Genomic DNA, 13,109 nt, shown 5'->3' on the forward strand with positions numbered 1-13,109 from the left:
TTTTTTCTCCTTATAGTCTCATGGATTTCCAGCAAACAACAAGACACAATGCAGTATTATTATCCTTTCACATTGCTGTAACAAAACACTGGTGGCTGGATACTTTATCAAAAAAAAAAAAGATGTTTACTTAGCTTGTGGTTTTGGAGGTTGACAGTCCAAAATGGGATGTCCACACCTGTCTGACCTCTGACAAATGTTCCCTTTGGCTGCACCTCAGTAGGGAAAGGGGACAGAAATGAAGTCACCTGTGTACAGAAGGTACCAGGCACAGGGGGTCGCTCACCTTGCTTTATAACAGCCTACTTTGGTGAGAACTAACTCATCCCATGAGACCTTATCAACTACTTTCAAAGTCAGGGTCCTAGTGGCCCAATTACCTCTCTGCTCCCCTCCATTAAAAGGACCACCAGCACATACCACCACAGTGACGGTTGGGCCCCAGCAGCAGGCTCCTCCTAAGTCCATTAGGGTACCATGAGGCCAGAGGAGATTCAGTCTCTCAGAATCAAGGAAGCAGAGTGGATTGGGACAAGATCACATTGGGGGAGGGATCAGTAAGAACAGTATAGTATGAATAGGAATAGACAGGAAAAACAACCATAACTGAATGGGTGAAAAGAAGAGAAGAGTTACTAGCCTGGTTCAAACACACCAGAGCAGGCTGGGATGAACAGAAGAACTGGTCAGGGCAGAAGTCTAGGCTAATACAGAGCAGGACAACAGAAGAGACTGGGGTTCCACAGAGTGGAACCAGGTGTAGCCAACCAATGCCAACCAGTCTGGACAAATGAGAGGGCTGTGGAGCACAGGCCCACAGTTCGCAGCCATGGACTACCTAAACTGAGAGTCACACCACTGGTATCCTCTGGGTTGCCACCATGACACCCAGACTGAGGGAAGCATGGAAACTTCAGACTCACAAAAATCCATAGCAATAGCTGCACTAGTGGACATCAGAAGCACCCAGGAGGCCATGGTAGCACCGACGGTATGCACCACCACAGGACCAACTTCAGCATGTATAGTCAGGTGCCGGTGGGAAAGTTGGTGCATGCCTGGCATTGCCACTCAGGAAAGACCAAGAGCTTCTGCCCAACCGTCAACCTTGGGAACCCGTAGACGTTGGTCAGTGGGCAGACATTGGTAAGTGATGCCAAAAACCAAGCCTGGGCTGCCCCTGTCGCTGATGTGATGCTGTAGACATAGCCCACAGTCATGAAGGCCAACTGCTTCTACAGAAGAGCAGAGGAGATGGAAGGTGCTGGGGACGCCCATGTCACCTAAGGCTCACCAAGACTCTAAGAGTGCAGCTTGCATATGGCATGGTGAAAGTTGGCTTCTCTGACAAGAGGTTCTCCCAAGTCTGGCACAGGGCAGCCTGTCCACCTTGCACCCAGCTGCCTGAGCCACCAGGAGCCCTGGTTTCCAGCAGAAGTCAGGAGATAAAGGGGGCATAGCCTGCACCAGGAGGGATAAAGATGTTCCAAAGTGATGCTGTGCCTCTGCCCTTGGTGTCCAGACTATTGCAACAATGTACCCCAAGAAACTGGAATTTCCCCAGGAACACCATGCTGGAAGAAGGAAACCCTAAGCCTTGGAGCCAGCCAGAGGGGAACTTGTCTCCAGGATGAGATTTCACAGGGCTCTGACAACTTGTCAGACCACCTTCAGGACAGACTGGACCTGAGATAATACTGATGGGTCAGTAAGGAACAGGGCCACTCCTTGACCAGGACTCCTTAGCTGTGCATACCTCTTGGCCTCTATGCAACCCCAACCCTGGTGTCGAGACTCTGAAGATGGACTGTCAGGAGGATCACTAGACCTTTGTTCCTCTCTCCCGTGTGGCCACATTGACTAAATCTCCTTTCTCTTCATGTCAGTCCTGTGTCTCTAATTAGCCCATGGAGGATGGGTGACTCTGCCTACACTTGTTACAGCTGCTGGTATCCTGACTCTGACCTCAACGACTCCATTAATAGAGTCACATTTTATTTTATTTGTAAATATTTTTAGCATTTATTATTTTATTTGGGGGAGGTATGCCTGTGCCAGGGTACGTGTGTGGAGGTCAGAAGGCTCCACTGGTAGGGATTGGTTCCCTTCCCCCATGCCAGGCCTGGATTGAACTGGGGTTGTTAGGCTTGGTGTCAGGCACCTTGGCACAAATGCCTTTAACCTTCTGAGCCATCCAGATGGCCCCAAAGGCACATTTTAAAAGACAGATTTGACATCACAAGGGACCTTCATTCCCATCCACCAGAAATGAAAGCCCACTTCTTTTATCACAATGACAAGTCCCCATGGAAGTCAGAAGACAGCCTTAGAATGAATCCCTGATGTGGCTTCTGTAAAGCAAATTCAATGTTCCTAACCACTAAGCCATCTCTCCAGTCCACAAATGGGATTTTTTAACCTGGGACAAACCCCTGGGAGTTTTCAAAAGTTAGGTGATGTTTAGAGGCTAAATAGAAGTCTGAAGTGAGTGTGTGTGTGTGTGTGTGTGTGTGTGTGTGTGTGTGTACATGTACATGTACATGTGTTTCTGTGTGTGAGCCCTCATCTTTATGTGCCTATGCATGTCTGTGTATGTGTCTGCATGTATCTGAGTGTCCCTGTGTGAATCTGTGTTTGTCTGTGTGTCTCTGTGTGTATCTCTGTGTGTAAATGTTTGTGTGTATTCATCTGTGTGTGTCTATATGTCCCTGTGTGTGTGTGTGTGTTTCTATGTGTATGTGTCTATGAATGTATGTATGTCTCTCAGTGTGTGTATATATCTGTCTGTATGTCTGCCTGCCTGCCTGTATGTATGCATCTGTGTGTGGTATATTTGCATTGTGTGTAGGTGTCTGTGTGTGGTATATGTGCACCTGTGTGTATGCACAGAGGCCAGAGAAAGATTTCAGGTGTCCTACTCTCTACCTTATTTTCTTGAGACAGGATCTCTTGCTGAAACTGAACTAGTCTGGCAGCTAGCAAGCCCGTGATCCTCCTGTCTCTATTCCCTGGAGTTACAGGCAAATTCATAACCAATTCCACCCTTCTTATTTACATGGGCACTTGGGACTCGAACTTAGGTCCTCATGCTTGCACAGCAAGTACTCTCACCCACTGAGGCATCTCCTCCAGCCTCTGGGGTCCAAGTATGATTCTAATGAGTGTGTGCCTTCCCATCCCAGCATCCTTGTGAGGCCACACACTCCACAAGACCCGAGGAACTCCCCTCACCCATCTGGAGCTAAATTTCTGGCAAGGAGAAGTGCACAGAGACTCTGCAGACACCCCAACCTCTTGAGAAGGCAGTGGCAGCAGAGGGATTTTCCTCTGGGGAGCAAATGACAACACCCTGCCTGTTTGTTTTCTGCACAGGAAGGAGCCACGAACATCTGCTCCAAGAAGCTACTTGAAAGATAATCAGGCTGCTACATTGCCAAAACAGCTGTGCGTGCAGGCAGAGTGGGGGCTGGGAGGTAAAGGAGGAGGAGGGGGATGAAGGAGAAGAGGGAGGAGGAGACTGAGCGTTGAGCGAGCTGTATGTAGTGTCCACCCAACCCACAGGCCCCAGACCCTCCAGGAAGCTCCTCTCACCTGGGGGTGATGATCCAGAAAGACGTTGGATCCAGTCTGCACACACAGCAGGCCCAAGTCAAATTCACGGACAGAATGGACAAAGTTGAATTTTACCTGCGGATTAGGATGCTGCAATATAAGGAAGGTTAAAGGTATCTTTCCTTGGGGCTGGAGAGACGGTTCTGTTAGAAAAAGGCTTATACAAGCATTAGAGTCGATGTTCAGATCCCTAGCACCCATCCACCCACCTACATAAAAGCCAAGTTCATTTCTGTCATCCAAGTGCTGGGGAAGAAGAGACAGGTGGGTCCTTAGAACTCGTTAGCCAGCCTCAATGAATGGGCGAGCCCCTGGTTCCATAAGACTAGAACAAACAGCTGGAGACCCACAGAGGAAGACACTGCTATCCGTTTCTGGCCTCTGCTAGCACAGGCCAATACACACACATACACACACACACACACACACACACACACACACACATACACACACACACAAACACTCACAAATAAAAATAACTCATCATCAAGAAGAGAAAACTCACACTGAATGAAAGCAGATCATTATGAGATGCCAACACTGGATGACAGAGCTGTGAAAATTATCTTACAAAGAGCACAAGGCAGACAGGAGACAAATGCTACAGCAGCCGCACGGACATGTGTGGAACAAACAAGAACCCGGAACGCACCAGCAAAGACTGGGAGAGAAGCAGGCAGGAAGTTTAGGACTGAAAAATACAATAACCAAACTGAAAAGGCCCAGTGAGTGGGCTTCCAGGCAGAAGGCAGGCGAGAGAAAAACACTCGGCTGAACACAGGGGCATAGTGAGTGTACATCTGAAAGGCAAAGGGAAACTAGACTAAAAGAAAAACAGAGCGTACTGCAGCAGAGAACCGTGGGAGCAAAGCCAAAGAGCCGATTTCATGTCATTAGGATCTCCAAAGACAAACAGGCACTGAAAAGATTCTATAAGAAATAATGGCTGAAATTTTTCCAAAAATCAACAAATCCTTAGAAAGAGGGAATGAAGGGATGGCCCAGAAGTTAAAAGTACTTCCTGCTCTTCCAGGGGACCCAAGTTTAGTTCCCAGAACCCGTGTCAGGTGGCTCACAACCAATTACTCCAGCTCCAAGGGATCTGATGCCCTCTTCTGGCTTCTGGTGACACCTACAAACACATGGTATAAACCTACAAAGACCCACATGTACACATAAATAAAATAAACCACCACCACCCGTGCTTTGATGGTTAGTATTAATTATCCACTTCACAAAAGAGAATGTGTTAATCATAAACATGGATAAAAATGAGATTCCTCTCCATTGTTGAGTTTTTATCATTTATATTTGATGGCTGAGGCAACAGTTGTAACACTTTCTAATGCCTAAAGGATGTGGAAGAAATCATTAAGTCAAAAATGGGGGAGACATAAAAGGAGTGAGGGATTGCACGCCTCACTTGGGTTGCTAATATGACAGCAATCCGTGTAGAAAAGTTGTGTGCACAGAACACGATGTCTGGGGCAAACACAGAGATGCATTCAGAGCTCGATAGAAGGGGCAGGAGACGGCTCAGGAGAGTGCTTGTTGTGCAAGCATGAGGACGGGAGTTTGAATTTCCTGAACCCACATGAAAAGCTAGGCATAGCCATATTTGTAATCCTAGTATTGCAAGCAGAGGCACAGCTCCCCAAAGTACTCACGACAAACAAATATTTTCTTTTAAAGAGTCAGTGATATGGTTCAGTGGATAAAGGAACTTGATGGATAACTCTGGCAACTCAAGTTTAACCCCCAGAAAAGAAGCAAAAGAGAGAAAGCAATGGATTAAAATACCAGCTCAGGTGCACACCCTCCCTCTATTGTCCAATCCTCCCTCCATGGTGCACATCCTCCCTCCATGGTGCACAGCCTCCCTCCATGGTGCACAGCCTCCCTCCATGGTGCACATCCTCCCTCCATGGTGCACAGCCTCCCTCCATGGTGCACATCCTCCCTCCATGGTGCACAGCCTCCCTCCATGGTGCACATCCTCCCTCCATGGTGCACAGCCTCCCTCCATGGTGCACAGCCTCCCTCCATGGTGCACAGCCTCCCTCCATGGTGCACAGGCTCCCTCCATGGTGCACAGGCTCCCTCCATGGTGCACCTCCTCCCTCCATGGTGCACATCCTCCCTCCATGGTGCACAGCCTCCCTCCATGGTGCACATCCTCCCTCCATGGTGCACATCCTCCCTCCATGGTGCACATCCTCCCTCCATGGTGCACAATCTCCCTCCATGGTGCACATCCTCCCTCCATGGTGCACAACCTCCCTCCATGGTGCACAGCCTCCCTCCATGGTGCACAACCTCCCTCCATGGTGCACAGCCTCCCTCCATGGTGCACAGCCTCCCTCCATGGTGCACAGCCTCCCTCCATGGTGCACAGCCTCCCTCCATGGTGCACAGCCTCCCTCCATGGTGCACAGCCTCCCTCCATGGTGCACATCCTCCCTCCATGGTGCACCTCCTCCCTCCATGGTGCACATCTTCCCTCCATGGTCTAATTCTCCCTCCATGGTCTAATCCTCCCTCCATGTTGCAATCCTCCCTCCATGGTGCACATCCTCCCTCCATGGTGTACAGCCTCCCTCCAGCCTAGTGGGTTTTAGGATGTCCATAGACACTGAATCACAAGTGTGTGGTAATGGCCTAGCGATAGACAGTTGGGAGGACCAGGAAGAACCCAGGTACATGAGCTCTCTGGCTTTCCTAAACACTTATTTGTGTGTCATGATGTGCTTGTGGACACCTTGGAGGAAGGAGCTGATTCTCTTCTTCTACCCTGTGGTTCCCAGGGCACGACAGCACCCAGATCTCCCCATCCAGGGACTGACCCCTACTCAAAAAAGAGCCTGCCCCAAGTTTAATTGTTTACATAAAATTCAACTTAGAAATGAAAAGCACTAAGTCTTTTTAAAAAATTAAATCAGAGAAAATCTTCGTGATCTAAGGTTTTAAGCTTGAGATACCAAGCATAATACATTAAAGAAAAATGGATAATTGTACTTCATGTTAAACAACAACAAAAAAAATTGATCTGTGAAATAACCCCATTAGAAGAATGAACACTATCCTGTGATGAACGCTTGAGCAAGCTATAGTATATTGGTACCATGGAATATTATACAGCAATAAAAGGTGATGCCTGAGTGGCAAGTGCCAGACTCCACAGAGATGTGGCATCCAGACCACACCTTTTACTCACAGGTGCATTTCTGAGCCACTGGCCCAAGCCCATGTTTTCCTCTGAAATCAGTTTTAATGCCAATTTTCTTGCTTTACCATCACTTTAATCCCCAGCTCCAGAGCTGGAGAGATGGCTCAGGGGTTAAGGGCATTCCCTTGCTTTTCCAGAGGACGTGAGCTTAGTTCCTAGCACTTATATCAAGTAGCTTACAACCGCCTGGAACTCCAGATCCAGGAGTCTAATGCCATCTTCAGACCTCTGCCAACATTAGCACACACACACATATGCACAAACGCACATGCACACACACACACACATACACATACACACACAGAGAGAAAGAGAAATACATATACATAAATGAAAATAATCTTTTCAAAAAATCTTCATCTACAATGCCTGTGATTAATATATATTAGCAACTGAAATGGATCACATACACTTCAGCCCCAGCTTCTAGAAGTGCATGATCCCTGCTGACTGATCAGTTTCCAAAGCTCCTATGCTTTTAGGGAGTGCTGCAAGGGCCAAGAGAAAAATAGGCTAGACCACACGAGCCCTGCGAGTGGCCCCTTTGCAAGACGACAAGATGACCTTGCCTTTGTGGCCCTTTCAACTCTACAAGGAAGCGGGGTGGGGTAGGGGGAGGTCAGGGCAGAGGGGTGACCACAGTTTGGGGTTCTCTGCTGGAGTGGTCCCAAGTAAAGGTGGCCCATGGGCAGATGGATACAAGGGTCTGGAGCTGCCACAGGGGCGGAGTAAGTGGGTCTTGATTTCCCATGAGGCTTATGGTGTTCTCTCTAGAAGGGAAAGAATTAACCATTCCTGGCTTCCCACCCTTACAGCAATGCCACTTAGCCCCATATCTAGTTTAGTCCACTGGGGACGACAAAGGCTCCTCAACCACATCTTATAGAGCAGAGGTAGGGTGGGGGTCCAGTTCACTGCTCCCACTGTCTCCATCTGGCTGCTTAAACCCTGGGCTGGCCACCATCCCTCCTTCTTCTCCCTTGGTCCTTCTCTGCCTCTTTTCTGCCATCTTCCTCTTCCTCCCTCAGCTCCTTTCTCTTTTTTTTATTCCCATTATTTTCTCTTCTGTCTTCTTGTGTCACCTCCTCCTCTCTCTTCTCCTTCTCCCTCCATGTTCCTTTTCCTTGCTCCTTCCCTCGCTAACTCTACAGATACTCACACTCCCAAACATGAATTTTTAAGAACTGAGAACTCAGACTCACAGAAAGTGCTCTGGTAGACCGGCGTCAGCAGGTCTCCTTGGCCGCCAGTGGTGGGTGATGGATTACAGAAATACATTAAGGGGCTGTCCTGCTGACAGCAAGCTAAGGTAATATGTCAAGGTACCAGCTCTGGGATGATAAACATCGCTCATAGATCAGAACACCATCGCTCTGATTACACTCCGGCACCATGTGTTAGGGTGCCACGGGGGCATGATTGACGGCAGAGATCTGCCACCATGCTGACGGCCCATTCCCAGAACAACCCTCACATCCAGGCTTTGATTTAGAGGTAGAGCCAGGGTTCCTCCCAAGATGCGCACGCAGCAAAAGTGGATTCTTTCTCTGCTGCCGTGGAGAGAACTAAGTCTGTACTTGGAGAACAGAGCTGCAAGGTTAAGACTTGGTAGGCAGACAGATCCGGCTTCAAGCCTGGCTCCTTTACTTGAATAATCTGTGTGAGTTGAGCATGGGACAAATTTTCCTCCTACCTGACGTCATTGTTTTGCACACCAAGTGGGAATAACAACTTGACCTCCTAGCCTTAAACTGGCCCCAAGGCCAGAGAGATGACTCAGTGGTTAGAAGTTCGTGCTGTACAAGCCTGAGGAGCTGAGTCCGAATCTGCAGAAGCCACATAAAAGCTGGGGACAGTAGCGCACATTTCTGTACTCTTAGCACTACCCACTGGAAGGTGGGAGGCTCTGGGCCAGCTAGCCTGGCATCCTCAGCAGTGAAAAGTCTATCTCAAACAAGTTTATCTCAAACCTCAAAGTTGTCCTCTGACCTCTGAATGTGCCCTGTAGTACCTGTGTACCTTCTCTTACATTCAAGAACATGAATAAACACACACACATGTATACACATACGCACACATGAGCATACAAATATATATATATGTGTGTGTATATATATGTAAATATATATACACCCACACATTAACACCCACACCCACACATATGTACTCACACATACAAACTATAACACACATACTTAAAACACATACATGTACATACACACATGCACACAAATACATGTGCACACATATATGGACACCCATCTTCACACATGTATTCACACACATACACACATCCATATACACACATGTACACATGTGCACACACATGGACACACACATATACATACACACATACACATGCACTCACACACACATAGAAATAATGCACTTACATACACATGCACATAGAAATATATACACATATAAACATGCACTCACATGCAATCATACATGGATTATATACATATATACATATGTATTATATACACAGAGACATACAGACATGCACACATGCCAAACCACACATAAAACACATACATACATACATACATACATACAAACAAAGTGAGCCTCAAATCACATGTTGTGGGTGAGGCAGGCAGCATAGGCCAGTCGTGGACTGTTGGGACCACCACCTTAACTTTTATGGTGTGTACACAAAAGAACTAGCAAGCTCAGCCTTCCTTCGCTGGCTGCCACAGAAGACAGGGAGGCCTCTGGCCCCACCCCTGTCTCCTCCCATCATATTTACCTTCAGTTCTCCCCTCCCCTCCCTGATAGTTGAAGGAGACCCCGAGAACACTGTCTCAAGCCAGCCAGCCAGCCTGCCATGTAGGCAGTCAGCTCATCCCTCTATCTCAAGACTCATCCTTCCTTCACTCAATTGACCCTGAACACCGACTAGAGGCCAGACCCTGCCTTGGATGCTGACCGTCAGAAGCTGGCAGTTGGATGGATTCACCTGCTGTGTTTACTTGATCCTTCCATCTCCCTGTGTGCAGGAATCTTGCTGAAGGGGCCTGTGAACCCAAGTCTGGCCTAGAGAATCTTAACCATGAGGTCAAAACTGAATCAGGTTAGGAAACTCTTCAGGACTCATCATCAGCACGATCATCTCATCTTGACAACTGGGCAATTGAGGGGCTTGGGATGTGGCTCAGTAGGTAGAGAGCTTGCCTAGCATGAATACAACTCTAGGTTCAAACCCCTGTGCTTCATAAACCAGGTATAGAAGCACATGCCTAAGCTACATGAGACACTATTAAAAAAAAAAAGCCCACACAATTGAAAGTTGAAATAGAACCGTATCGTTTTACTTTGTATGTCTTTGGTTAATGGTAAAATAGGTTCTCGGGTTGGTGTGTATGTGTTTTATTTTGTTAATGTTCCTTGCTAGTGTTTCTGCTGGAATATCAGTTGTTTGTAAGAGCTCTTTACATATTAAAGCAGAGATTTTTCAGGGGTTTTGTTCTGTTGATGATTCCCTTTCCGATTCCTTGACTTGTCTTTGAGCTTAAGTGGGTCATACTAACTCTAAGCTCACAGAGGCACCTCTTGCTTCTATCTACTGCTAACGGATCTCTAAGCTCACATAGGCACCTCTTGCTTCTACCTATGATCACAGAGGCACCTCTTGCTTCTATCAGTTGCTAATGGATCTCTTGTGCTTGATGCTGAGGTGTGTCTGGAATTACCCGAGGAAAAGACAATGATCCACATCGGTCATCCCACGAGCAGTCAAAGTCTCGACACCATTTCATCCAGCTCTTCCTCTTGATTCGGAATGCTGCTTTGTATCTGTGTTAGTTTCTTGGCTTTAGGAAAGCTGATTTTTTAAACCCAGGGTTTTCTCATGGAATCACAATGCTTCTTGCTTCTTGAGCCCAAACTCTGAGCACCATAGCTGTAAGATATATCATAATGTCTATTAGAAGACATCCTATCCCCTTGATCTTTGAGAAAATTCAACGATTTTTAGCTTGTTACTCTTCCAGATACACAGCAGAGAGTTGTTTATGGAATGACCAAGAGTTCCCATTGAGATTTCTTTCTAGATCTATGTATTAACTCAGGGACCTTTCCCCCAACTGAGAGCATGTTGTGCCTCTTTCCATTCATTCAAGTCTTTCTCACACAGCAATAACGAGGTTTTGTGACTTTTTTTCTTCCTCCCAGAAGATGAGAGTCACCCAGGTGAGAGCCTGGGCTTCTTTGCTTCTGTCTCCAGTCTGATTAGTGTGTGTATGTCGGAAAGGTCTCAGTTTTTACACACTTATTTTGTGTGGGAGGATATTTGCTAATGTCCCTAATGATTGTTCACAAGGAGCTGGGAATGGTAGAGTATTTGCTGGGCATGCACCAAGCCCTGGACCCAATCTCCAGCATAAAACGGGGCATGGCATTGAATCCTGTAATCCCAACAGTTACAGAATGCCAGGGTTATCCTCATCTGGATGTGGAGGGAGAAAGGAAGGGGAAAGAGGAAGGAAGGAAGAGGAGGAGAGAGCAGGAAAGAAAACAGTGGGTAGATAAGTAAGAGAAAAAGAAAGAGAAAAAGGAGGAAGGGAGAAAAGAGATTATTAATAAGAAAATCAACCAAGAGAAATTCAGGCTGTATTCTCATGAACTTGGTCCTCCATCACTGCAGTTAGCCCAAAGCAGAGCAGTTAGTCCGTAGGTACACGTGAGAGAGCCGACGACAGGGATTCAGAACCGTAACAACAGAGAAGACACAGCAGCAGCCCCTGTGAGCATGCGACTTTGTAACGAGGAAACTGTCCAGGCAGAAACTCTGGGCCACTTCATATGTGGGAGGATGAGTGGACGCTTCACCCATGAGAAGCTATCTGAAGACTGTCAAGGATCCTGGAGTTATACATCTCTTTCAACGATGCTCTCTGGTGAACCTGAGCCATATGGGACCCTAAGCATTGGCAGCTATACAATGTCTGTCACTCACTCCATTTCTTACTTTCTAGCTATGTGTTCTACATAGGACCTAAAGCCCGGGACCCTTCTCTTTCTTTTCAATAGCCTAGATACCCTCCCTCTACTCCTACTTTATGAAACTTTGAAGTGGCCAAAAGTTCCAAAACTTTTTTAAACTATAGTGTCTACAGAGATATCTTGTCATATTCCTATTTCAAGATATGGGTTATTTCTTAAATCAGTTTTCTTATCTCAAGTGTTTTGAGAGATTTGAGGGGGAGGGAAGTGAAGAAAGGAGTATGGGGTGGAGGAAAAGAAAGGGAAGAAGGATTGCTTTTTAAAGAATCATACATGCTCCACTATGTTCATAGCAGCCTTATTTATAATAGCCAGAAGCTGGAAAGAACCCAGATGCCCCTCAACAGAGGAATGGATACAGAAAATGTGGTACATTTACACAATGGAGTACTACTCAGCTATTAAAAAGAATGAATTTATGAAATTCCTAGGCAAATGGACCTGGAGGGCATCATCCTGAGTGAGGTAACTCAATCACAAAAGAACTCATATGATATGTACTCACTGATAAGTGGATATTAGCCCAGAAACTTAGAATACCCAAGATATAAGATACAATTTGCAAAACATATGAAACTCCAGAAGAATGAAGACCAAAGTGTGGACACTTTGCCCCTTCTTAGAATTGGGAACAAAACACCCATGGAAGGAGTTACAGAGACAAAGTTTGGAGCTGAGACAAAAGGATGGACCATCTAGAGACTGCCATACCCGGGGATCCATCCCATAATCAGCCTCCAAACACTGACACCATTGCATACACTAGCAAGATTTTGCTGAAAGGACCCTGATATAGCTGTCTCTTGTGAGACTATGCCGGGGCCTAGCAAACACAGAAGTGGATGCTCACAGTCAGCTATTGGATGAATCACAGGGCCCCCAATGGAGGAGCTAGAGAAAGCACCCAAGGAGCTAAAGGGGTCTGCAACCCTATAGGTGGAACAACAATATGAACTAACCAGTACCCCCCAGAGCTCGTGTCTCTAGCTGCATATGTATCAGAAGATGGCCTAGTCGGCCATCATTGGAAAGAGAGGCCCACTGGTCTTGCAAACTTTATATGCAGGGGAACGCCAGGGCCAAGAAGTAGGAGTGGGTGGGTAGGGGAGTAGGGGGGGAGGGTATGGGGGACTTTTGGGGTAGCATTGGAAATGTAAATGAAGAAAATACCTAATAAAAAATCAAATGAAAAAAAAAAATCATGTCTTCAAGGTCACTTCAAGGGGAAGGTAGAGGCGTTTCCCTGACAACTGTTATCCTCACT

At 46.8% G+C, this 13,109-nt stretch overlaps 1 long non-coding RNA gene across 1 annotated transcript in view; it reads right to left on the reverse strand.

Moving 5' to 3' along the window:
- Positions 1 to 13,109, reverse strand: part of Gm34828 — a 76,409-nt gene that overhangs the window by 11,769 nt on the left and 51,531 nt on the right. Inside the window, exons 4-5 of the long non-coding RNA XR_001779197.1 lie at positions 10,534 to 10,742; positions 3,592 to 3,702 (exon numbers count right to left, since the gene is read on the reverse strand). This is a non-coding gene — a long non-coding RNA (predicted gene, 34828). The remainder of the gene's footprint in view (positions 1 to 3,591; positions 3,703 to 10,533; positions 10,743 to 13,109) is intronic.

The sequence above is a fragment of the Mus musculus genome, chromosome 9 (genome assembly GCF_000001635.26).
Source record: "Mus musculus strain C57BL/6J chromosome 9, GRCm38.p6 C57BL/6J".
NCBI lineage: Eukaryota > Metazoa > Chordata > Mammalia > Rodentia > Muridae > Mus > Mus musculus.